Source organism: Clavelina lepadiformis, chromosome 9 (genome assembly GCF_947623445.1).
Source record: "Clavelina lepadiformis chromosome 9, kaClaLepa1.1, whole genome shotgun sequence".
NCBI classification, from domain to species: domain Eukaryota; kingdom Metazoa; phylum Chordata; class Ascidiacea; order Aplousobranchia; family Clavelinidae; genus Clavelina; species Clavelina lepadiformis.
In genome coordinates this window covers 4922468-4944210 of record NC_135248.1, presented here as the reverse complement: position 1 = coordinate 4944210, position 21743 = coordinate 4922468, and the positions used below count along the sequence as shown (strand labels likewise).

The following is a 21743-nucleotide window of genomic DNA, read 5'->3' as shown; positions in this document are numbered from 1 at the left end:
GCACCCATTTCCGATGTAATCTAACAAAAGAGGAACCCGGTTAGCTCAGTCGGTAGAGCGTTGGACTTTTAATCCAACGGTCAAGGGTTCAAATCCCTTATCGGGCGCGGCTTTTACAGTATACTGACAGAAAACTGTAAGCCAGATCTTTCGCAAAAGTTATTATTTCATCTCCAGAGCGTTAATCAATCTCGATTGGTCTTGTTGAGAGTCAGTCTAAACACTAAATTGGAACATTTAGGAGACACCCCAAATCGTGCAAGTTAAACATGACGCGAGACAGTAGAAACGCAAACTTGTGAAACTTTATAAATGTTGTGTTACAACCATTATGGTGTAAGATATTTGAAAGTGGTTTGGAACAACAATTACACGTAAACTCTTTTTTATCAAACTTGTTCCCTCGAAGACCGATCTGGTGAAGGGAGGTTAAAACGAGACTCCGATCGCTTACTTAGCAACATAGGTAGCGTGGCCGAGCGGTGTAAGGCGCTGGTTTAAGGCACCAGTCATTTCGATGGCGTGGGTTCGAATCCCAACGCTGCCATTCGATTTACAAATTTTATGCTTAACTTCACTCCGCAATCATGGAGTGGTCTTCATTACTTTAATAAGTCAATGAGATGGCAGCTTGTTATTGTTTCGTACGTTTGAAGATGTACTGGAAATGTAATTAAGATTTCAAATCGCTTGTAAACGCGGTAGTGTGGCCGAGTGGTCTAAGGCGCTGGTTTTAGGCACCAGTCATTTCGATGGCGTGGGTTCGAATCCTAACACTGCCAGTGTAATTACGGTGCGTCTTGTCAAAATTTCTTCATCCCATCGCGCTGAATAGCGGCTAAGAATTATTCTTTACACACCAAAGATGGCTTTCTTTACCTAACGCTTTCGCATGGTATTGGAGAAGAAAGTTAAAGTTGTAAAAGTGACACAAATTTTCAAGCTATCATTTGGAGTAAATCAACATCAAGTTTTCACTTTCGCTGGCTTGAACGGTTGGATAAAATGTAGACGCCTCTCATCAAACAATGCATGAAACCAACCAACACTATGTAACACAATATCAACCTCTTCACACTTGAAATTGTTTCCTAATTCAGGCTTATCACAAATGTGCCTGTTAAATTTGAATTTTGTTGCATCAGCTTCCAAGCTTAATATTTAAATTCAAATTTGATAGCACCCATTTCCGATGTAATCTAACAAAAGAGGAGCCCGGTTAGCTCAGTCGGTAGAGCGTTGAACTTTTAATCCAACGGTCAAGGGTTTAAATCCCTTATCGGGCGCGGCTTTTACAGTATTCTGACAGAAAACTGTAAGCCAGATCTTTCGCAAAAGTTATTATTTCATCTCCAGAGCGTTAATCAATCTCGATTGGTCTTGTTCAGAGTCAGTCTAAACACTAAATTGGAACATTTAGGAGACACCCCAAATCGTGCAAGTTAAACATGACGCGAGAGAGTAGAAACGCAAACTTGTGAAACTTTTATAAATGTTGTGTTACAACCATTATGGTGTAAGATATTTGAAAGTGGTTTGGAACAACAATTACACGTAAACTCTTTTTTATCAAACTTGTTCCCTCGAAGACCGATCTGGTGCAGGGAGGTTAAAACGAGACTCCGATCGCTTACTGAGCGACATAGGTAGCGTGGCTGATCGTTCTAAGGCGCTGGTTTAAGGCACCAGTCATTTCGATGGCGTTGGTTCGAATCCCACCGCTGCCATTGGATTTACAAATTTTATGCTTAACTTCACTCTGCAATCATGGAGTGGTCTTCATTACTTTAATAAATCAATGAGATGGCCGCTTGTTAGTGTTTCGTACGTTTGAAGATGTACTGAAAATGGAATTAAGATTTCAAATCGCTTGTAAACGCGGTAGTGTGGCCGAGTGGTCTAAGGCGCTGGTTTTATGCACCAGTCATTTCGATGGCGTGGGTTCGAATCCCACCACTGCCAGTGTAATTACGGTGCGTCTTGTCAAAATTTCTTCATCCCATCGCGCTGAATAGCGGCTAAGAATTATTCTTTACACGCCAAAGATGGCTTTCTTTACCTATCGCTTTCGCATGGTATTGGAGAAGAAAGTTAAAGTTGTAAAAGTGACACAAATTTTCAAGCTATCATTTGGAGTAAATCAACATCAAGTTTTCACTTTCGCTGGCTTGAACGGTTGGATAAAATGTAGACGCCTCTCATCAAACAATGCATGAAACCAGCCAACACTATGTAACACAATATCAACCTCTTCACACTTGAAATTGTTTCCTAATTCAGGCTTATCACAAATGTGCCTGTTAAATTTGAATTTTGTTGCATCAGCCTCCAAGCTTAATATTTAAATTCAAATTTGATAGCATCCATTTCCGATGTAATCTAACAAAATAGGAGCCCGGTTAGCTCAGTCGGTAGAGCGTTGGACTTTTAATCCAACGGTCAAGGGTTCAAATCCCTTATCGGGCGCGGCTTTTACAGTATTCTGACAGAAAACTGTAAGCCAGATCTTTCGCAAAAGTTATTATTTCATCTCCAGAGCGTTAATCAATCTCGATTGGTCTTGTTGAGAGTCAGTCTAAACACTAAATTGGAACATTTAGGAGACACCCCAAATCGTGCAAGTTAAACATGACGCGAGAGAGTAGAAACGCAACGTTGTGAAACTTTTATAAATGTTGTGTTACAACCATTATGGTGTAAGATATTTGAAAGTGGTTTGGAACAACAATTACACGTAAACTCTGTTTGTATCAAACTTGTTCCCTCGAAGACCGATCTGGTGCAGGGAGGTTAAAACGAGACTCCGATCGCTTACTTAGCAACATAGGTAGCGTGGCCGAGCGGTCTAAGGCGCTGGTTTAAGGCACCAGTCTTTTCAATGACGTGGGTTCGTATCCCACCGCTGCCATTGGATTTACAAATTTTATGCTTAACTTCACTCCGCAATCATGGAGTGGTCTTCATTACTTTAATAAGTCAATGAGATGGCCGCTTGTTAGTGTTTCGTACGTTTGAAGATGTACTGAAAATGTAATTAAGATTTCAAATCGCTTGTAAACGCGGTAGTGTGGCCGAGTGGTATAAGGCACTGGTTTTAGGCACCAGTCATTTCGATGGCGTGGGTTCAAGTCCCACCACTGCCAGTGTAATTACGGTGCGTCTTGTCAATATTTCTTCATCCCATCGCGCTGAATAGCGGCTAAGAAATATTCTTTACACACCAAGATGGCTTACTTTACCTATCGCTTTCGCATGGTATTGGAGAAGAAAGTTAAAGTTGTAAAACTGACACAAATTTTCAAGCTATCATTTGGAGTAAATCAACATCAAGTTTTCACTTTCGCTGGCTTGAACGGTTGGATAAAATGTAGACGCCTCTCATGAAACAATACATGAAACCAACCAACACTATGTAACACAATATCAACCTCTTCACACTTGAAATTGTTTCCTAATTCAGCCTTATCACAAATGTGCCTGTTAAAATTGACTTTTGTTGCATCAGCCTCCAAGCTTAATATTTAAATTCAAATTTGATAGCACCCATTTCCGATGTAATCTAACAAAAGAGGAGCCCGGTTAGCTCAGTCGGTAGAGCGTTGGACTTTTAATCCAACGGTCAAGGGTTCAAATCCCTTATCGGGCGCGGCGTTTACAGTATTCTGACAGAAAACTGTAAGCCAGATCTTTTGCAAAAGTTATTATTTCAACTCCAGAGCGTTAATCAATCTCGATTGGTCTTGTTGAGAGTCAGTCTAAACACTAAATTGGAACATTTAGGAGACACCCCAATTCGTGCAAGTTAAACATGACGCGAGACAGTAGAAACGCAAACTTGTGAAACTTTTATAAATGTTGTGTTACAAACATTATGGTGTAAGATATTTGAAAGTGGTTTGGAACAACAATTACAAGTAAACTCTTTTTGTATCAAACTTGTTCCCTCGAAGACCGATCTGGTGCAGGGAGGTTAAAACGAGACTCCGATCGCTTACTTAGCAACATAGGTAGCTTGGCCGATCGGTCTAAGGCGCTGGTTTAAGGCACCAGTCATTTCGATGGCGTGGGTTCGAATCCCAACGCTGCCATTGGATTTACAAATTTTATGCTTAACTTCACTCCGCAATCATGGAGTGGTCTTCATTACTTTAATAAGTCAATGAGATGGCCGCTTGTTAGTGTTTCGTACGTTTGAAGATGTACTGAAAATACAATTAAGATTTCAAATCGCTTGTTAACGCGGTAGTGTGGCCGAGTGGTCTAAGGCGCTGCTTTAAGGCACCAGTCATTTCGATGGCGTGGGTCCGAATCCCAACGCTGCCATTGGATTTACAAATTTTATGCTTAACTTCACTCCGCAATCATGGAGTGGTCTTCATTACTTTAATAAGTCAATGAGATGGCCGCTTGTTAGTTTTTCGTACGTTTGAAGATGTACTGAAAATACAATTAAGATTTCAAATCGCTTGTAAACGCGGTAGTGTGGTCGAGTGGTCTAAGGCGCTGGTTTTAGGCACCAGTCATTTCGATGACGTGGGTTCGAATCCCACCACTTCCAGTGTAATTACGGTGCGTCTTGTCATTATTTCTTCATCCCATCACGCTGAATAGCGGCTAAGAAATATTCTTTACACACCAAGATGGCTTTCTTTACCTATCGCTTTCGCATGGTATTGTAGAAGAAAGTTAAAGTTGTAAAAGTGACACAAATTTTCAAGCTATCATTTGGAGTAAATCAACATCAAGTTTTCACTTTCGCTGGCTTGAACGGTTGGATAAAATGTAGACGACTCTCATCAAACAATACATGAAACCAACCAACACTATGTAACACAATATCAACCTCTTCACACTTGAAATTGTTTCCTAATTCAGCCTTATCACAAATGTGCCTGTTAAATTTGAATTTTGTTGCATCAGCCTCCAAGCTTAATATTTAAATTCAAATTTGATAGCACCTATTTCCGTTGTAATCTAACAAAAGAGGAGCCCGGTTAGCTCAGTCGGTAGAGCGTTGGACTTTTAATCCAACGGTCAAGGGTTCAAATCCCTTATCGGGCGCGGCTTTTACAGTATTATGACAGAAAACTGTAAGCCAGATCTTTCGCAAAAGTTATTATTTCATCTCCAGAGCGTTAATCAATCTCGATTGGTCTTGTTGAGAGTCAGTCTAAACACTAAATTGGAACATTTAGGAGACACACTAATTCGTGCAAGTTAAACATGACGCGAGACAGTAGAAACGCAAACTTGTGAACCTTTTATAAATGTTGTGTTACAAACATTATGGTGTAAGATATTTGAAAGTGGTTTGGAACAACAATTACACGTAAACTCTTTTTGTATCAAACTTGTTCCCTCGAAGACCGATCTGGTGCAGGCAGGTTAAAACGAGACTCCGATCGCTTACTTAGCAACATAGGTAGCGTTGCCGAGCGGTCTAAGGCGCTGGTTTAAGGCACCAGTCTTTTCGATGGCGTGGGTTCGAATCCCAACGCTGCCATTGGATTTACAAATTTTATGCTTAACTTCACTCCGCAATCATGGAGTGGTCTTCATTACTTTAATAAGTCAATGAGATGGCCGCTTGTTAGTGTTTCGTACGTTTGAAGATGTACTGAAAATACAATTAAGATTTCAAATCGCTTGTTAACGCGGTAGTGTGGCCGAGTGGTCTAAGGCGCTGCTTTAAGGCACCAGTCATTTCGATGGCGTGGGTCCGAATCCCAACGCTGCCATTGGATTTACAAATTTTATGCTTAACTTCACTCCGCAATCATGGAGTGGTCTTCATTACTTTAATAAGTCAATGAGATGGCCGCTTGTTAGTTTTTCGTACGTTTGAAGATGTACTGAAAATACAATTAAGATTTCAAATCGCTTGTAAACGCGGTAGTGTGGTCGAGTGGTCTAAGGCGCTGGTTTTAGGCACCAGTCATTTCGATGACGTGGGTTCGAATCCCACCACTTCCAGTGTAATTACGGTGCGTCTTGTCATTATTTCTTCATCCCATCACGCTGAATAGCGGCTAAGAAATATTCTTTACACACCAAGATGGCTTTCTTTACCTATCGCTTTCGCATGGTATTGTAGAAGAAAGTTAAAGTTGTAAAAGTGACACAAATTTTCAAGCTATCATTTGGAGTAAATCAACATCAAGTTTTCACTTTCGCTGGCTTGAACGGTTGGATAAAATGTAGACGACTCTCATCAAACAATACATGAAACCAACCAACACTATGTAACACAATATCAACCTCTTCACACTTGAAATTGTTTCCTAATTCAGCCTTATCACAAATGTGCCTGTTAAATTTGAATTTTGTTGCATCAGCCTCCAAGCTTAATATTTAAATTCAAATTTGATAGCACCTATTTCCGTTGTAATCTAACAAAAGAGGAGCCCGGTTAGCTCAGTCGGTAGAGCGTTGGACTTTTAATCCAACGGTCAAGGGTTCAAATCCCTTATCGGGCGCGGCTTTTACAGTATTATGACAGAAAACTGTAAGCCAGATCTTTCGCAAAAGTTATTATTTCATCTCCAGAGCGTTAATCAATCTCGATTGGTCTTGTTGAGAGTCAGTCTAAACACTAAATTGGAACATTTAGGAGACACACTAATTCGTGCAAGTTAAACATGACGCGAGACAGTAGAAACGCAAACTTGTGAACCTTTTATAAATGTTGTGTTACAAACATTATGGTGTAAGATATTTGAAAGTGGTTTGGAACAACAATTACACGTAAACTCTTTTTGTATCAAACTTGTTCCCTCGAAGACCGATCTGGTGCAGGCAGGTTAAAACGAGACTCCGATCGCTTACTTAGCAACATAGGTAGCGTTGCCGAGCGGTCTAAGGCGCTGGTTTAAGGCACCAGTCTTTTCGATGGCGTGGGTTCGAATCCCAACGCTGCCATTGGATTTACAAATTTTATGCTTAACTTCACTCCGCAATCATGGAGTGGTCTTCATTACTTTAATAAGACAATGAGATGGCCGCTTGTTAGTGTTTCGTACGTTTGAAGATGTACTGAAAATACAATTAAGATTTCAAATCGCTTGTAAACGCGGTAGTGTGGCCGAGTGGTCTAAGGCGCTGGTTTTAGGCAACAGTCATTTCGATGGCGTGGGTTCGAATCCCACCACTGCCAGTGTAATTACGGTGCGTCTTGTCATTATTTCTTCATCCCATCGCGCTGAATAGCGGCTAAGAAATATTCTTTACACACCAAGATGGCTTTCTTTACCTATCGCTTTCGCATGGTATTGGAGAAGAAAGTTAAAGTTGTAAAACTGACACAAATTTTCAAGCTATCATTTGGAGTAAATCAACATCAAGTTTTCACTTTCGCTGGCTTGAACGGTTGGATATAATGTAGACGCCTCTCATCAAACAATACATGAAACCAACCAACACTATGTAACACAATATCAACCTCCTCACACTTGAAATTGTTTCCTAATTCAGCCTTATCACAAATGTGCCTGTTAAATTTGAATTTTGTTGCATCAGCCTCCAAGCTTAATATTTAAATTCAAATTTGATAGCACCCATTTCCGATGTAATCTGACAAAAGAGGAGCCCGGTTAGCTCAGTCGGTAGAGCGTTGGACTTTTAATCCAACGGTCAAGGGTTCAAATCCTTTATCGGGCGCGACTTTTACAGTATTCTGACAGAAAACTGTAAGCCAGATCTTTCGCAAAAGTTATTATTTCATCTCCAGAGCGTTAATCAATCTTGATTGGTCTTGCTGAGAGTCAGTCTAAACACTAAATTGGAACATTTAGGAAACACCCCAAATCGTGCAAGTTAAACATGACGCGAGACAGTAGAAACGCAAACTTGTGAAACTTTTATAAATGTTGTGTTACAACCATTATGGTGTAAGATATTTGAAAGTGGTTTGGAACAACAATTACACGTAAACTCTGTTTGTATCAAACTTGTTCCCTCGAAGACCGATCTGGTGAAGGGAGGTTAAAACGAGACTCCGATCGCTTACTTAGCAACATAGGTAGCGTGACCGAGCGGTCTAAGGCGCTGGTTTTAGGCAACAGTCATTTCGATGGCGTGGGTTCGAATCCTACCACTGCCAGTGTAATTACGGTGCGTGTTGTCAATATTTCTTCATCCCATCACGCTGAATGGCGGCTAAGAAATATTTTAATAATTCTAAATAATAGATCTTTCGCAAAAGTTATTATTGCGCAAAATTCCTTTACGTTTCGAAACTACATACAAAGTATTGCTTAAAACTTCATGTTTTAGTAATATTTCACAAAATTATTCTGAAAAAGATAGGTGTTAGTGTCTACTTTAAAAAGAAAGCAGTTGCTGTTGTTGCAGAACAAGTAAACATTGACCTGGAGTGTCGCATTTGGCACATTTTAACCAAGCGGTTGTGTTTGCACGAAGTAACTGGTGGTGGTCAACTCAGTACGCACTGATGGTGGATGCCACCACCTCCTTTTTGCTTTCAAGATGGTTTATGTTTTATTTTCCTGAGCAACATATATGATAGATGTCTACTTTCGGCCTTCAAAAAGAAGAACAAAAATTCGTAGGTGAGTAAGTTTTAAAGTGTGAGACGAGATTGTGGTTCCGTTACCTCGAAGAAGATAAAATGTGGTTCGATAAAGTGTCTTTCGATAAAGTGTCATAGTACCTGTTAGAGGGGCCAAGCCTGTTCAAACTATTCGATAATTCGCCTCGGATCTTCCAAATGTCACCTCAGGTACAACTGATGTATACCCGGGGTGCCTGAAACAAATTTACCATCGCATTTGCTTTGACGGCCTCTACCGACGACAAACAATATAAAAGAAAAGAAAAAAGAAGTAGAAAAACACACAAAAATACAAAACTTACGTTTATAGAAGCTATTTAGTCCGATAGTAGAATGTCCCTTCGGTACGACAAAATAATTACGTCCATGTTTGTATTTTGAAGTTTATTGCGTCAACTTGGTTGATTTTCATTTCATTTCCACAGACATCATAGATTGCGGGTTTAAGCTCAAAATTACTTCTCAGCTTTTTACGCGGATAATTTTGGAAGGAAGCCAAACTTTAATCAACGCGCCCCGCGCCGAATGCCAGGTGACGTCACAAACAAATACAGAAACTCGTGGTCATTTTATTTTGACGGTGGCAGAGAAGGTCGCAGCTGTAAGAACTTGTGCGTTGGCTTGGTCAGTTCAACATTTCCAGAGTTGAGTGAAAGCTTGTTCTGGTACGTTTGGTGAGTTGTGTAACCAAACTTTGTTTACCAGGTAAGCTCCCCGCTTAACGGCTAGTCAATTAGCCAGACTGTCTTATTTCTACGAGTCTTCCTTAGATAAAAACAAACGTCTTCCTTTATTAAAACCAAACGTAGACTGCCTTCACTCGCCCAGCCGAGCGCGACACCTCACAAAACACAAATTCCACGTAATCAAAGAATCAACGTGGGACGCTGAATACTAATTAAGCGCTCGGGGTAGCGAGACGAGACGTCACTAGTGAAAAAATACGTGTACACATAAACATGTAAAATATAGCAGAACGTGAACATGCACGAAGAGACAATACGATGCAAATAAAACGGTGTATAAAACGTGATGGTGATAATGCGAATAAAAACGAATAAAACGTGACGGATATAAAAATAATTCTCGTGACAAGTTGAACATTCAGTATTTTGTTGATAGCGATAAACATGCTTATGATAGTGGTATATTTTGTCCAAACTTGTTAGCTTGATCCTAACTTAATATTATGTAGCACAATTGTATTGTTGTCATCTTGCATGTTTGTAAAAGTTCGAGTTTTACCACTTTTTCCTTTTCGTTAATTGTGCGAGAGCATGTTCTCTATTGTGCTATGACTAAATGGCTGAAGTTTATGAGACTGTCAGTTTTAAGTATTGGTGATTAAGTATCCAAGTCGCGTGATTAAATGTCCTAGTGATTATGTGTCGCGTGATTAAATGTCCTAGTGCAGGGATGTCCAACCTTTTATTAAAGTGGGCCGCATTGTCACTTGAAATAATTCAATGGGCCGCAGAACCTATTAAATTTTAAGAAAAATGGGTACATAAAGTACATACTTTTGGAGTGAAAATGACTAACGCGCCGCACAAAAATCTCAGGCGGGCCGCAGGTTATGTGTCGCGTGATTAAGTCTCCTAGTGATTATGTGTCGGTGATTAAGCGTCGCGTGATTAAGTGTCGGTACACCGTTATTTAAACTGGTTTATAGCTTGCTAGGTTATATAAGTACAAGTTAGCTTTCAAACTGGTTTTGGCTTGTTATATTTTTGTAAACAATATGACAACATTTTTGATCAAATTTTGTAATCTACAATTATAGGCTTAAGTTTTTGTTGTAAAATATAATACGTTTTTAACTTGGAAACTTTAGATGCAAAATAGCGTAAACGATATCTTCAATCGAGCCATTATGTTTGTAGGTTCAAGCGGTGATTCTCGGATCAACAAGCCGCCAATGACGTACACTTTCTACAAAGGTTCTGTCTTCCAGCGGAACAAAGTTTTCATTCTTATGCAGCTAATTCTCAGAATTAAGGGGCTGTAGCAAACTGTAGAATTGTTTATTACAGTTCACATAATTAAACTTTGTTTTTTGTAGTGGATCAGCTTTGTTCATGTGCTTAGTGAAGTTCTCCGATGATAATGTATTCATGAAATTTCAACTACTTTTGGTGTTAATTTTTGAGCTGTCGCTATTTCAACGAAAACATCGTACATTCATAATTACCTTTCCATACCTCACGTTAATTAAACTTCAATGTTTTATCATATACTGTTGATAACTAAACCTAACTATATATGTTTTTTAGACTAAATCAAACACCCAGTAAAATTAAAGCAGCTTCGAAGACTGGCTGCGTGACCTATTTCGAGTACGGCTGAGAGTGAAATAGTCAGTTATTTTTTTGCGGTCCATTTAACAAAATTAAAGACACGTTTAATCCGTGTGAAATATATGGTGGGCCTCTAATGGACACCGAATCACTCAATACTAATAGTGTTTTGGAGTTTTCAAGAAATTTTCCATGTTTATGAGGTTTAGCCACGCTACAAAACGCTGTTCAATTTTTTTTTCAAGCTTGTCGTTTGCTGACCTGGATGTCGTACATATTGGTTTGGTGGAGCTGCTTCGTATCCTGCTTGACCTTGTGGTTGAAACGCAGGAGAAGTCGACCAATGGGTCTGGATCTAGAGATGATTTCACTGTGAGAGATGTCCTTTGAAATTCCGACATAGGGACGTCCGCGACCTTGCCTTAGCTTTTCGAGCTAGCGTGCTTTGATGTGATAGGGTAGAGAGCTGCAGCCAGTGCGCTCGGTCACACTGCTGTTCCTGATCTTGGTGCGCCCAAGTGACTCATTAACTGCGTCGCAGACAGCGCCTATTAAGGTGTCAAACACCTAAATCTAAGATCTCTATGAGTTTGTTGGACGTCCAACGTAGGGCTTTAAAAAAATGTTTAGACCAATCAGAAGGCAGCATGGTTGGTGTTGTTTTCTAGCCTGGGAATTACCCTAGCAGTTGGCGTGCTTCAATATCTCAGCTCGCGTACAGAATTTGGCTAAAACTTAGCATGAAAGTAGCTAAAATTGGGTTTTTTAGACCAAAACTTCTAGTGTTTATTTTGGGCCTCTGTTATTTTGTTTTTTTAATGGCGTTTTATGGAATGGCAGTTCAAAGAATACTAAATTGACATGCAAAATTTCAGTGAGCCCCGTGGAGGATGTTATGGGGATGGGTGGTGTAATGGTCTAGGGATGGCCTAAGCCAAACCCAGTCTTTCAGTTTTATTGTCTGACTCCTATGATTGTCTTTGACTCCTTTGCGTTTACTGTCTCTATATTGCTTCTTAAATCAACACCAATTTCGTAAGTTCAAATTGTTATATTGTCCGAATAAGTTGTATCGAAATAGAGACGTTTACACCATTCCCATTTTTGAATAAAACTATCACTTGAATTCAATACTGAATAAGCCAAAACGTAAAACAGATCCAAAACTAAAAACCGAGAGAAGTACTAGCAAGTCCTGAAGGGACAAGCCCTTGCAGAGACTCGCCAGCCAGAGCATCCAGGACCATTTGAACCAAGCTTAACCTTTTATATCATACTCGTCAGCCAATCAGCTAACGCCATGTTAATTTATCGTTGCTACGTGTATGTGTGTAATATCTATTATTCTACGAATCTACGTCATCCAAACGTTTCATCAAGTACACTTCAAACTTTACGCCGTGAAAACAATGCTATTTGAAATACTTCAATCTGCGTCAATATGTCGGTTAGAATTTCTTTGTTTGAATAAGAGCTTAGCATGAATACGAAGCTTTTGCAAACATTACATTATCTAAACTGGAGAAAAAATACAAAAACTCATACAATGCCAATTTATATAACTAATTGCAATTTCTACATGATCCCCACAATGTTTCGAGTAAACAGACTTTTAGTAAATTCACTGTTTAATAAAACAAACAAAGATTTTATGGCATTTTTTGGTGTTTGACCTTAAAGCGTTCAACTTTCTCTTCTGTTACGTATATGTAAGACTTCTCATTTACTAGGTTGTTTGATTTCGTTACGGTTTTGTGGCAGATGCTGCGCATCAGTGTTGGTGCTGATGACCATTGAGAACCTCCCGCATTTGTTTGCAAAATCATTCATGAGTGTAAGGCCGCTTGTACACTTAGGCAAAGTTCTCTAAAATGTATCCTTTAGTTGTACACAAACTTTCGTGCCGTCAGTTAAGGGTCTAAACTCTAATGAGCACGATGGGACGTCCTTGTTCTCGATACTTTTCTGGGTTAGTCGGATAGAGAAAATAAAGTCAATTGATGACCTGTTTCTTTAAAGTCGCCTTATGATTCGGGATAAAAACTGTTTGCTAAGATTTATAAAAGTTTAAATTGTACTCTGGCAATAACTTCGCCAACAACGCTCACCAAAGAGATATCTCTACGGTTGTTACAAGCTTTTCTAGTAACTGTTGTTGCCACGGCACTTTTCAGCTCCTCGAGAGTTGTCAATTGTTTAAGCTCGTGCATCGGTGGAAAACTTTGTGTTTTGCTTCCGTCATGTTTTTGTTTGCTCATTAATTGCCACTGTTCCGTTTCATCACAGTAGTTATTTCAAAATTATTTGCAAAACAACGTCACACCTTTTTCGGATTTCTTCTTGTCGTGCTCAGACATTGGTCTGTTTCTCGATTCTCCTCCACCTACTCCACTGTTAAGAGATGTTAATGCACAGTGGTGTTGCGATCGATGTAGCGCGTTTAAGTTTTCTCTGGTCCAGTTAGTTTGAGACTTTAGGGCTAGGCAGTCGACAACTAGTCCTTTTTTTATCGGGCTTGTACATGGACACATATTAGGTTGAGGGGAAAAGGCAGTGCTGGCATCTAAGATAGGTTCAGAAACATGTAGCCTACAGGCGTGATAATTTTAGCCGACGTATTCAATTAAGGTCGTAGCGTCATCAGTAGAAACGGTGATCGGTGGATCCGCAGGATCGTTGTCTAGTTTACGAAAGGCCCTGTTAACCCAAGCCAATCAGCTAGCGAGTAGGCACCTTTTAGATTAAGGTCGGCTGGACGGGATATCTTTCGTATGGTGGCCATCTAGTGGACACCTAAACATTTTTATGACTGAAAGGCGTCATAAATAATTTTACTGCATCTGCTGCACTAGCTGGGTATCGAACCCGCTACCTCCATGCTAGCAGGCAAATTTTATCCAAAAGAGCTATACACAGGAATTTATTTTGCTTAGAATTTCAAATATATATTTTTCGAAAACACTAAAAAAAATAAAAAAGCAATGTACACTCACGGAATCGAATCCCCTCGTCCCTTCCCATTCTTGCAGGACCTTCGGTTCTACATCCTGTTGAGTGGTTTTTCACCTCCCTGTATTGCATTCTTTTCTACCATAGCTGGGGATCGAACCTGGAACCTCTAGCACCGAGTGCAGTGTCCAAGCACACGAGCTATCAAGTTGCACACGTATAGGATGTGGTGTAACAAATATAACCAACAACGATGCATCAGTTGTTAAATTTTGAAAAGGGAAAGACACAGGTCATATGGCTCCACAGAGACCTGAACTCGGTAACTTTTTCTCCGATTTCTGTGATAAACGTCGCAAGCTACAACGCGTCTGGCCTAATCGACATTTGTTAGCAAAGATACCATCACATCAGTTAAAAAAAATAAGTTGAAGTTTGTGAGGAATCAAAGCAAGAACCTTTGCACCGATGTCAATGACGGAAGGCGCGATCAGTTCTGTGAAGTATGCATGCCTTGCTCCTGCTCTTCGTTTAACCCTTTGTTCGTCAGGATAACATTCATTTCAACTCACGGTCGATTCAACTCTGGAACTCAACCAACGTAAGATGAAACCAAGGATAATTGAGTCCAAGGTTTCAATCCACAGATGTTGGTTGGGTCATCCTGAGTTTAATTGTTCTAGAAGTATCTTCCTCGACTGTACAGAAATCGAATTCACCTGAAACCGTTCATCAATATCATAGAAAAGGATAAGTGACTCGGACGTGATTTGAACACGAAATCTTATCATCTGGAGTCGGACGCGCTACTGTTCAGCCACGTAGTCATCATGTTGACAAACATTGTACCAAGATATATGATGCAAAGGTATACATGTAATCATTACACACATTATGTCGTGATGTCAGAAAGCTAAGTTTATACGATCGTCGATCATGTTAAATACATATTTTCACTTTGCTGACTCAGTTCCAGTTTCGAAGGTTATTATCAGTCGGAATTACGTTACACTTGTGACCGTGGACCAGGCTGCTTATGTTTTATTCACGCATGAGTGGCTTAAGAGCTTAACGCCGGGAATCGAACCTGGAACCTCCAGCACCGAGTGCAGTGTCAAGTCACATGAGCTACGAATTAACTCATGTAAACGATGTGATGTAACAAATGTGACCAATGTACATGCATCAGTTCGAAAAAATTAAGATACAACCATTCCACTGCAGGGGGATCTGAACCCAGGATCCTTCGCACCGAATCCTGCGATTCCTATCGCGAGCTACAAATCGTCTAACGAGCGTCCTTAATCAACACTCATATGTTCACCATTTTAGAGCGAAATACACAAGTTAAACCATAACATTATCAATTAATATAACCCACACACAAAACATACAAAATCTACACAGTAAATGTAAAACTGAATACAATGAAACAGAAATTAGCGCAATAGATGCAAAATAAATATGATGACAACAGAAAACAGTATGACAAACTTAATTGTAACTTATTAATAAGCCGTGCCATTTATAAAGACGAGGGTTCCAATGTTTTATTAATAAAGCTTCCATCACTAAGCTGTTATACTCCCAAATTGCTAAATATTGTTTATATGTTTTCGATAGATATGTTTTCCAATCCCACCATTACTCACAAAGTGACGCGCAGTGTCACTGATGAAAGCTCGTTATCAGCCAATCATCAGGCGGTTACTACAAATTTATTGTTTATTTACTAGGTTTAAAACGTACACGAATAATGGTATTATTTTGCGGACGATAGCGGGCAAGTTAAGTTGACGAGATGTTTGTTTCAGCAAAAATGCCAAATTACAAGTCATGGTTTCATCAGCATACCAGCAAATAATCATGGTCGAAAATCGAATGATTTGCTACGAACTTTGTTGATCGATTTGTTATATTTATATTGTTACACAATTCTATATTAGAATTTTACTACATTATATTTTATTATATTGAACCAATGATACTGTTTTGCGGCCACAAGTTCGGAATCACTTAAACCGTACGAGTATTTTTTACGAGCTAATATATTATTTTATCATATTACAGTGCCCGTCATTGGGACTCCAGAACACAGGAAAGAATTGGAAATGACCTTCAATCTGTTTCCAATCATCAATCATCAATTGGTTGTTCGTTGGTATCATGTTGTTTGTTTCATTTATATTGCATTAGCATTGTGTATTTTATATATTTTATTAAAAGAATTAGGTTACCGTGAGGCTTTGTAATAATAATGTTAATAACCAATAATGTTTTCCAGTGATTTAATTCCAACCAATTAATTATTTATATTGTTTATATTGTTTTGTGCGGAAATATTTGGAAATGACCTTTAACCTGTTTCCAGTCACTAATCAGCCGTGTTGCGAATACGATTGCGGTTTGTTGACGATTTCAATTTTATTATGTATCATGCAGTTGTACAGTTCATTATTTCTAGAATTTTGTATATTTTGTGTATTTTATTGTAAGAATTAAGTTACTGTGATCTTTTAACCGATGGTAACGAGGGTAGTCTACAAGATTAGCCAGTACCTGTAACCATTAAGAGCCAAGGACCATCAGTCAGAAATTAAGACCATTTAGAATGGAACATGCCAAGGATTTGTGACGTAATATGCAGTGTGACGTGCAATGCAGTGACATGATGTGAGAACTAAAAACACAGCAATGGTATAAACATTGCATAGATAATATTGAACACTGTTATAGAAAGTCATGTTGTCGTCGTTCCATCAGAGAAGCTTGAGCGTACGTCTTAGGCACAGGATCAAACGACGACTTTTTTTGGCTGAAAAAAATATAGAACAAAATCTTGATTAAAAGTACGAAGCCATAGAATTAAAGCTGATGTAAGCCTGCTATAACGCCAACGTTAAAAATTCGTAAAACATCTAAACGATTAATGCTGGTAAAAGCTTAAAATTGAATGCGTTTGGCGATGTTGCCAGAAAGTAGGCAGTCGTCGGAACGGTTCTTTAGGAACGGGGAGAATCCCCCACTTCGCTACCGATGGGTGTAGAGAAGCAGGATAATGACCGTTGTAAAAAAACAAATACCGAATTCTACTTTTGTATATATTATATGTTTTATACTTTATACTTTTTTAGTATATAATTTGGTACGTTACGACGCGACCTCCTTCTCTTAAAGCCAAGGGGAATCCGCCCAACCGTTGATTGTTGTTTCATTTCATATAATTACCTGTAACCTGTAAATAACCGCCGCAATCGCGCAAAATGAAACAACGAGGTTGGGCAAACAAGCATTTGGGGACCCAAGAAGAAATTTTTTAAAACTTTTCTATGGAGGAAAAGGCAAAAACAAAACAAGTCATGACCCTACCTCATCTAAGAAATGTCGGAGGGACCTAGCCGGTATCGCGCGGTGTGGTGTAGTGTGGGAATTTTATACAAGGCATTAAGAGAAGGCATATGGTCGCGTTAGATGTTGTGGCCTATTGTTGTTGTTTCAATTTTATTTGACTGAAAATTCAGTCAACAAGACCGAAGTACGGTCAATCTAGGATTGTTTTACTTAGTAATACTTTACCTGATAACCTGAAAAAAAAAATAGTTGAAACCAACACCGGTAACTCAAAACGGCCATACAGTATGTGAATCATCTTAAAGATTGTGTTTGTTTTAGTTTGTGTTGCGCGCGAAGGCACCATAAAAAATAGAAATATAACTGCACTGGAGTCGATGGACACAATGGGAATAACTAAATAGAATTGTGTGGTTCCAAAAACAAAAACCCTAAAAGTTTATTCGTAAGATTGAAATAAAATAGTGCTGGATAACCTAAGCGAGCTACACCCTAGGAGCACTATTTTATCTGAGGACCCACAACAAACTCCATAAACGTCGAATTGTTTGTGTCTGTGGCTTAATGCCCCGTCGGACCTACTTGTTATATTGAGTGCCACCATCTAGGGGAGGCGCGAAATGTCGGAGGTCCCTACCCTATTCTACACGGCACTTTGTCCCCCTAGGATAGGGTTATGAGAATGCAGGGTAGTATAGGGGCGCGAGGGCAAAATGTTCTTAATTTGGGCCGGGGACACTGGATCGCTTTGGGCTTCGCGAATCCAGTGCTGCATCGGGTCCTGCACCCTCCCGACGATAAAACAGTCAACACACAACAATATAAGACAGAAGAACTCACTGATTCAGACCATGAGAGAATAAGACAAGCGATAAAACAATACACAACAACAATCCCATCAATTTTAAGAGATAGAGAAAGTCATTATGCCATCGACTCCAGCACCTCCACTATCTTATTGTAGGCCTATATAAGGTAATCCCAGTAAATTTGTTACTGGTTTTAGATATCTGTCCTTTGGTTAAATCGCAAAACAGTTTTATTGAAAAAATGTTTAAAATTATCTTTGCATTTATGGTAAAATGTAAATGTAACGGGTATCAAAATAAGCAATAGTTAATCTGCTCCATATTATTATTGCTATTATGTTAACACCCACAATTATTAGCAAAATAATTGTAACAAAAATAATATCATTGTAAACTATGCAACATATAAAAGGCCTAAGAAAACAAGATATTTGAAAATTTACCTCGGATCTTCCAAACTTTACTACTTCAGGTACATTTGGGATATACCCTAACTGAAAAAAAATTACCATCGTATTTGCATTGACGCCCTCTACCGACGACAAAAATAATAGAAAAAGAGAAGGAAGGAAGGAAGTAGAAACACACAAAAATACAAAAATACGAAATGTCCCTGTCTTTCATAGAGGTGAATTTAATGAATTCTTATAGAAGTTATATTAGTCTGATAACATAATGTCCCTTTTTGCTGCACTACATGGTTTAACATTTCTACACCAGGGGCGCAATGTGCGATGGTAATGCCGCCTGAACCGTAACCTACGATGCACTGGCGCGCCGGCAACTTGTAGTCGGAAGCTTTCTCTCTCTTCCGTGTTTGTCTCATCGCTACTTCTTCTCATCGTCCCTCGTTGGTTACCAGCGCGCTCCTAACATTATAAAGCCCTGCCACTAAATATTGCTTTGGTTGGTTGGTTGGTTGATTGGTGGTTGGACTTCCATGAGACCTTAAAAGTAACAGAAGGGTCAACCCATGCTTACACAGCCAAGTCATCACCCATGATTAATAGCTTGACACCAGCAATTCATTAGTTTAATTCAGGAAAATAGTTGCTCAAACGAGACCTACCGATGGCGAGCTATAGCTGGGTTGAGGCCGCACCGCCAGCTTCTTGATATTGAACAAACGCTATCGAAGTTATTGAAGTGGAATTGAATGTTGGCAAAGAGTCTGAAACAATATTGTTATTATTAGTTGACGATCGAATACACTTGCTAAAACTTTGAAGTAGCTTTTAATCGTAGCTATGTGTCTAATAATTTCATTACTGTTTTGAAGTCTTGTACGTCTTGTATATGTACGTCTTGAAGCTTGTGTAAGATGTCACAATGGTTGGGAAACGTGAAACGTGAAAATGTTTGGTTTATACGAGAAACTATCAGGGAAATGACCTGCAAGAAATTAAAACCAGGAATGAAAATAAACAAATATCAACACCGATTCTCGCGAAAAGCGATATTTAACATGGTGAGAATTAGATACGGGCCCAAGAAAGACATTACATTACCACTTACTATGGGCGTAACCACTATTAGTTACTGGTTGCACGGAAGTAGATGAAAGTGACTAGAAGACTTGGAACTTCAAAGTAGAATCTTCAGCTGATGGAAGAAATATCTTGGGAAACGAGTATGAAAAAATTTAAGTTTTATTTTCAGCAATAAAACGAACTCACCTGAACTATAAATTATCGTAGGATGGTGACGACCCACAAAGGGGCGATGGGGAGGACACAATCATTATCAAACTTGGCCTCCAATGACATCATAATTGTATTGTTGGCAATTATTAAGGCCCTGGAACTTTTATGAAATAGAAAAATTCCTAGAAATATTTACAACATACCTTGCAAATATTAATGCCGTCGTAGAATAGACGTCATGTTTACACGTCACCACTTGCGTCATCTGAAAAAGGGGAACTTTTGGCAACGTGACCGTAATGTTCAATAAAGCTTAAAATACACCCCCAACACAATCTTACTGAACTGAACAAAGCCAAAGCAGATTTCTAAGTTTCTATGCTGCCTACGTATACTGTAGTTCTGGTACAAATCTTGACATGTTCAGTTCACAGCAAGAAATGTTCAGATTTGCAGATTTCAGATCAGCTTTGGGGGTACAAATTCTCCTGAAACACCGATGCCAGATATCTCGAGCTCAAATTTTGAACAGAATCCAGATAAACTGAACATATTTAAACTGAAGGTCACTGCATGGCCAGGACAAAATAAATAAATAAACTCCAACAAAAAAAACTCAATACAAAATCCAAAAAAATCACCAATTTACAGGCTCCAAAAATACTCTTTAACACAAACTGTACAAACGCCAAAGCGCAAAAACGCAACAACGAGACCAAGACGCTAATGCGCGCGCAGAGAGCAGTTGCAACAAAGCAGGAACAAAGGTTAACAACAAGAACATCGAAGTGTACAACAAAGGTCAAACAAATACCAAACTCAACAACAAGCGCGAGCTGTGTTTCAGCATCAAACAAAATACAACTTGCAGTCCTGACCAAAAATTTATCGTTATTAAACAAGTCAGACAAATCGGCCAACAAATATGGGCCTTAAGCCAAGCAGTGACGTTTCAAATCAGCATAGACAAGCTGTTACTTCAAACCAGTCACACCAAACTGTACTCCGCTTTATTGTAAATCCATTGTATCGCATCCATTGTATTGTACATTCTAAACTACTCATAACCACCAACCAACCACCTCAACTGCACGAGGTAAAAGAATGAAATGTGGAACGAACACGCGCAGTGAAAATTCAAGAAATCTCGCGCAAATTCCTCAGCTGATGAAATAAGCGCGAAACTTGCTCCAAGGTTGACTCGAAGCAAAAAGGTGCCAGCTTCTTGCTAGAAAATTTGCCACAATCTCGCCTATTGCTTAACAATGCCACAGCCCTACACAATAATATAGTATATTGTTGTGAATTACGATTCAACTGAAACGTTTGAAACTGTTTTGAGCGGAACAACGAAATGGTTTCCGAGTTTCCAAAGTATTGAAATACTCTTGCTAACATTAAATGAAAACCAATTACGACGAATTATTCGAGCATCAGAATGACAGTGCCTATATACACCGTATTTGCTAAGGAAAATGTCCGCTAGACGATGAAGCGGAGCTGCACAAATGGCGCTGATTTATAAATGAGATAAAAGAATGACGGAGTAAAAGTTCCAGTTTATTAGATTAAAATTAGCAGTTAACCTTTAAAATTTTTTGAAATATTTTAGCTTTCGCCAAAGTCAAACCTGATGCTCTGTCTTTGGCTGCTGCTTCATAATGATAGGTGTTACGTCATTAACGACCAGGCAATGTTTACAAATGTCATCAACAACTGATGCTTACAAATCACGTGACCTTTGTTGGAAATAGCTCAGATTACTCTTAACGACTGTGAAGTTGTCTCTGATGACGACTGATCCAGATGATAGATGATCTGATTTTGTTCCATCCGTAAATCGGTTTTGCTTCTAAACTCTTTTCGACAATTTAATTCAAAATTTCTGAAGAGATAAGTAGAATGCTTTGTATGAAGAGCAATCAACTTCTCCGTGAAGTTTAAAGTCAAATTCCATTTTCATTCGGATCCGCAATGGCAACGCACAATGCCAGAATAATCCATATACATGTAAGATTCTTAACAACAAAATTCTCGGACCGGTATCTCTTGCAGAAAGGAGTTTTATATTTTGGTGTTATTGCTTTTACGCGTTTCCGTTGGTTTCCATCGCTTCCCAACTAAG

The 21743-nt window shown here is 39.1% G+C and overlaps 14 non-coding genes across 14 annotated transcripts; all 14 read left to right on the top strand.

Annotated features, from left to right (window-relative positions):
• The first annotated feature begins 34 nt into the window (after window positions 1-34).
• Trnak-uuu (transfer RNA lysine (anticodon UUU)) lies at window positions 35-107 on the top strand. Its single transcript has one exon. It is a non-coding gene; the product is annotated as a tRNA-Lys (tRNA).
• Window positions 108-465: 358 nt separating this feature from the next.
• Window positions 466-547, top strand: Trnal-aag (transfer RNA leucine (anticodon AAG)). Its single transcript has one exon. It is a non-coding gene; the product is annotated as a tRNA-Leu (tRNA).
• Window positions 548-1213: 666 nt separating this feature from the next.
• Window positions 1214-1286, top strand: Trnak-uuu (transfer RNA lysine (anticodon UUU)). The gene has a single exon. It is a non-coding gene; the product is annotated as a tRNA-Lys (tRNA).
• A 594-nt stretch (window positions 1287-1880) lies between these two features.
• On the top strand, window positions 1881-1962 carry Trnai-uau (transfer RNA isoleucine (anticodon UAU)). Its single transcript has one exon. It is a non-coding gene; the product is annotated as a tRNA-Ile (tRNA).
• A 431-nt stretch (window positions 1963-2393) lies between these two features.
• Trnak-uuu (transfer RNA lysine (anticodon UUU)) lies at window positions 2394-2466 on the top strand. The gene has a single exon. It is a non-coding gene; the product is annotated as a tRNA-Lys (tRNA).
• Window positions 2467-2826: 360 nt separating this feature from the next.
• On the top strand, window positions 2827-2908 carry Trnal-aag (transfer RNA leucine (anticodon AAG)). Its single transcript has one exon. It is a non-coding gene; the product is annotated as a tRNA-Leu (tRNA).
• A 153-nt stretch (window positions 2909-3061) lies between these two features.
• Window positions 3062-3143, top strand: Trnal-uag (transfer RNA leucine (anticodon UAG)). Its single transcript has one exon. It is a non-coding gene; the product is annotated as a tRNA-Leu (tRNA).
• Window positions 3144-3573: 430 nt separating this feature from the next.
• Window positions 3574-3646, top strand: Trnak-uuu (transfer RNA lysine (anticodon UUU)). Its single transcript has one exon. It is a non-coding gene; the product is annotated as a tRNA-Lys (tRNA).
• Window positions 3647-4476: 830 nt separating this feature from the next.
• On the top strand, window positions 4477-4558 carry Trnal-uag (transfer RNA leucine (anticodon UAG)). The gene has a single exon. It is a non-coding gene; the product is annotated as a tRNA-Leu (tRNA).
• Window positions 4559-4988: 430 nt separating this feature from the next.
• On the top strand, window positions 4989-5061 carry Trnak-uuu (transfer RNA lysine (anticodon UUU)). Its single transcript has one exon. It is a non-coding gene; the product is annotated as a tRNA-Lys (tRNA).
• Window positions 5062-5891: 830 nt separating this feature from the next.
• Window positions 5892-5973, top strand: Trnal-uag (transfer RNA leucine (anticodon UAG)). The gene has a single exon. It is a non-coding gene; the product is annotated as a tRNA-Leu (tRNA).
• A 430-nt stretch (window positions 5974-6403) lies between these two features.
• Trnak-uuu (transfer RNA lysine (anticodon UUU)) lies at window positions 6404-6476 on the top strand. Its single transcript has one exon. It is a non-coding gene; the product is annotated as a tRNA-Lys (tRNA).
• Window positions 6477-7071: 595 nt separating this feature from the next.
• Window positions 7072-7153, top strand: Trnal-uag (transfer RNA leucine (anticodon UAG)). Its single transcript has one exon. It is a non-coding gene; the product is annotated as a tRNA-Leu (tRNA).
• A 430-nt stretch (window positions 7154-7583) lies between these two features.
• Window positions 7584-7656, top strand: Trnak-uuu (transfer RNA lysine (anticodon UUU)). Its single transcript has one exon. It is a non-coding gene; the product is annotated as a tRNA-Lys (tRNA).
• Window positions 7657-21743: the final 14087 nt, after the last annotated feature.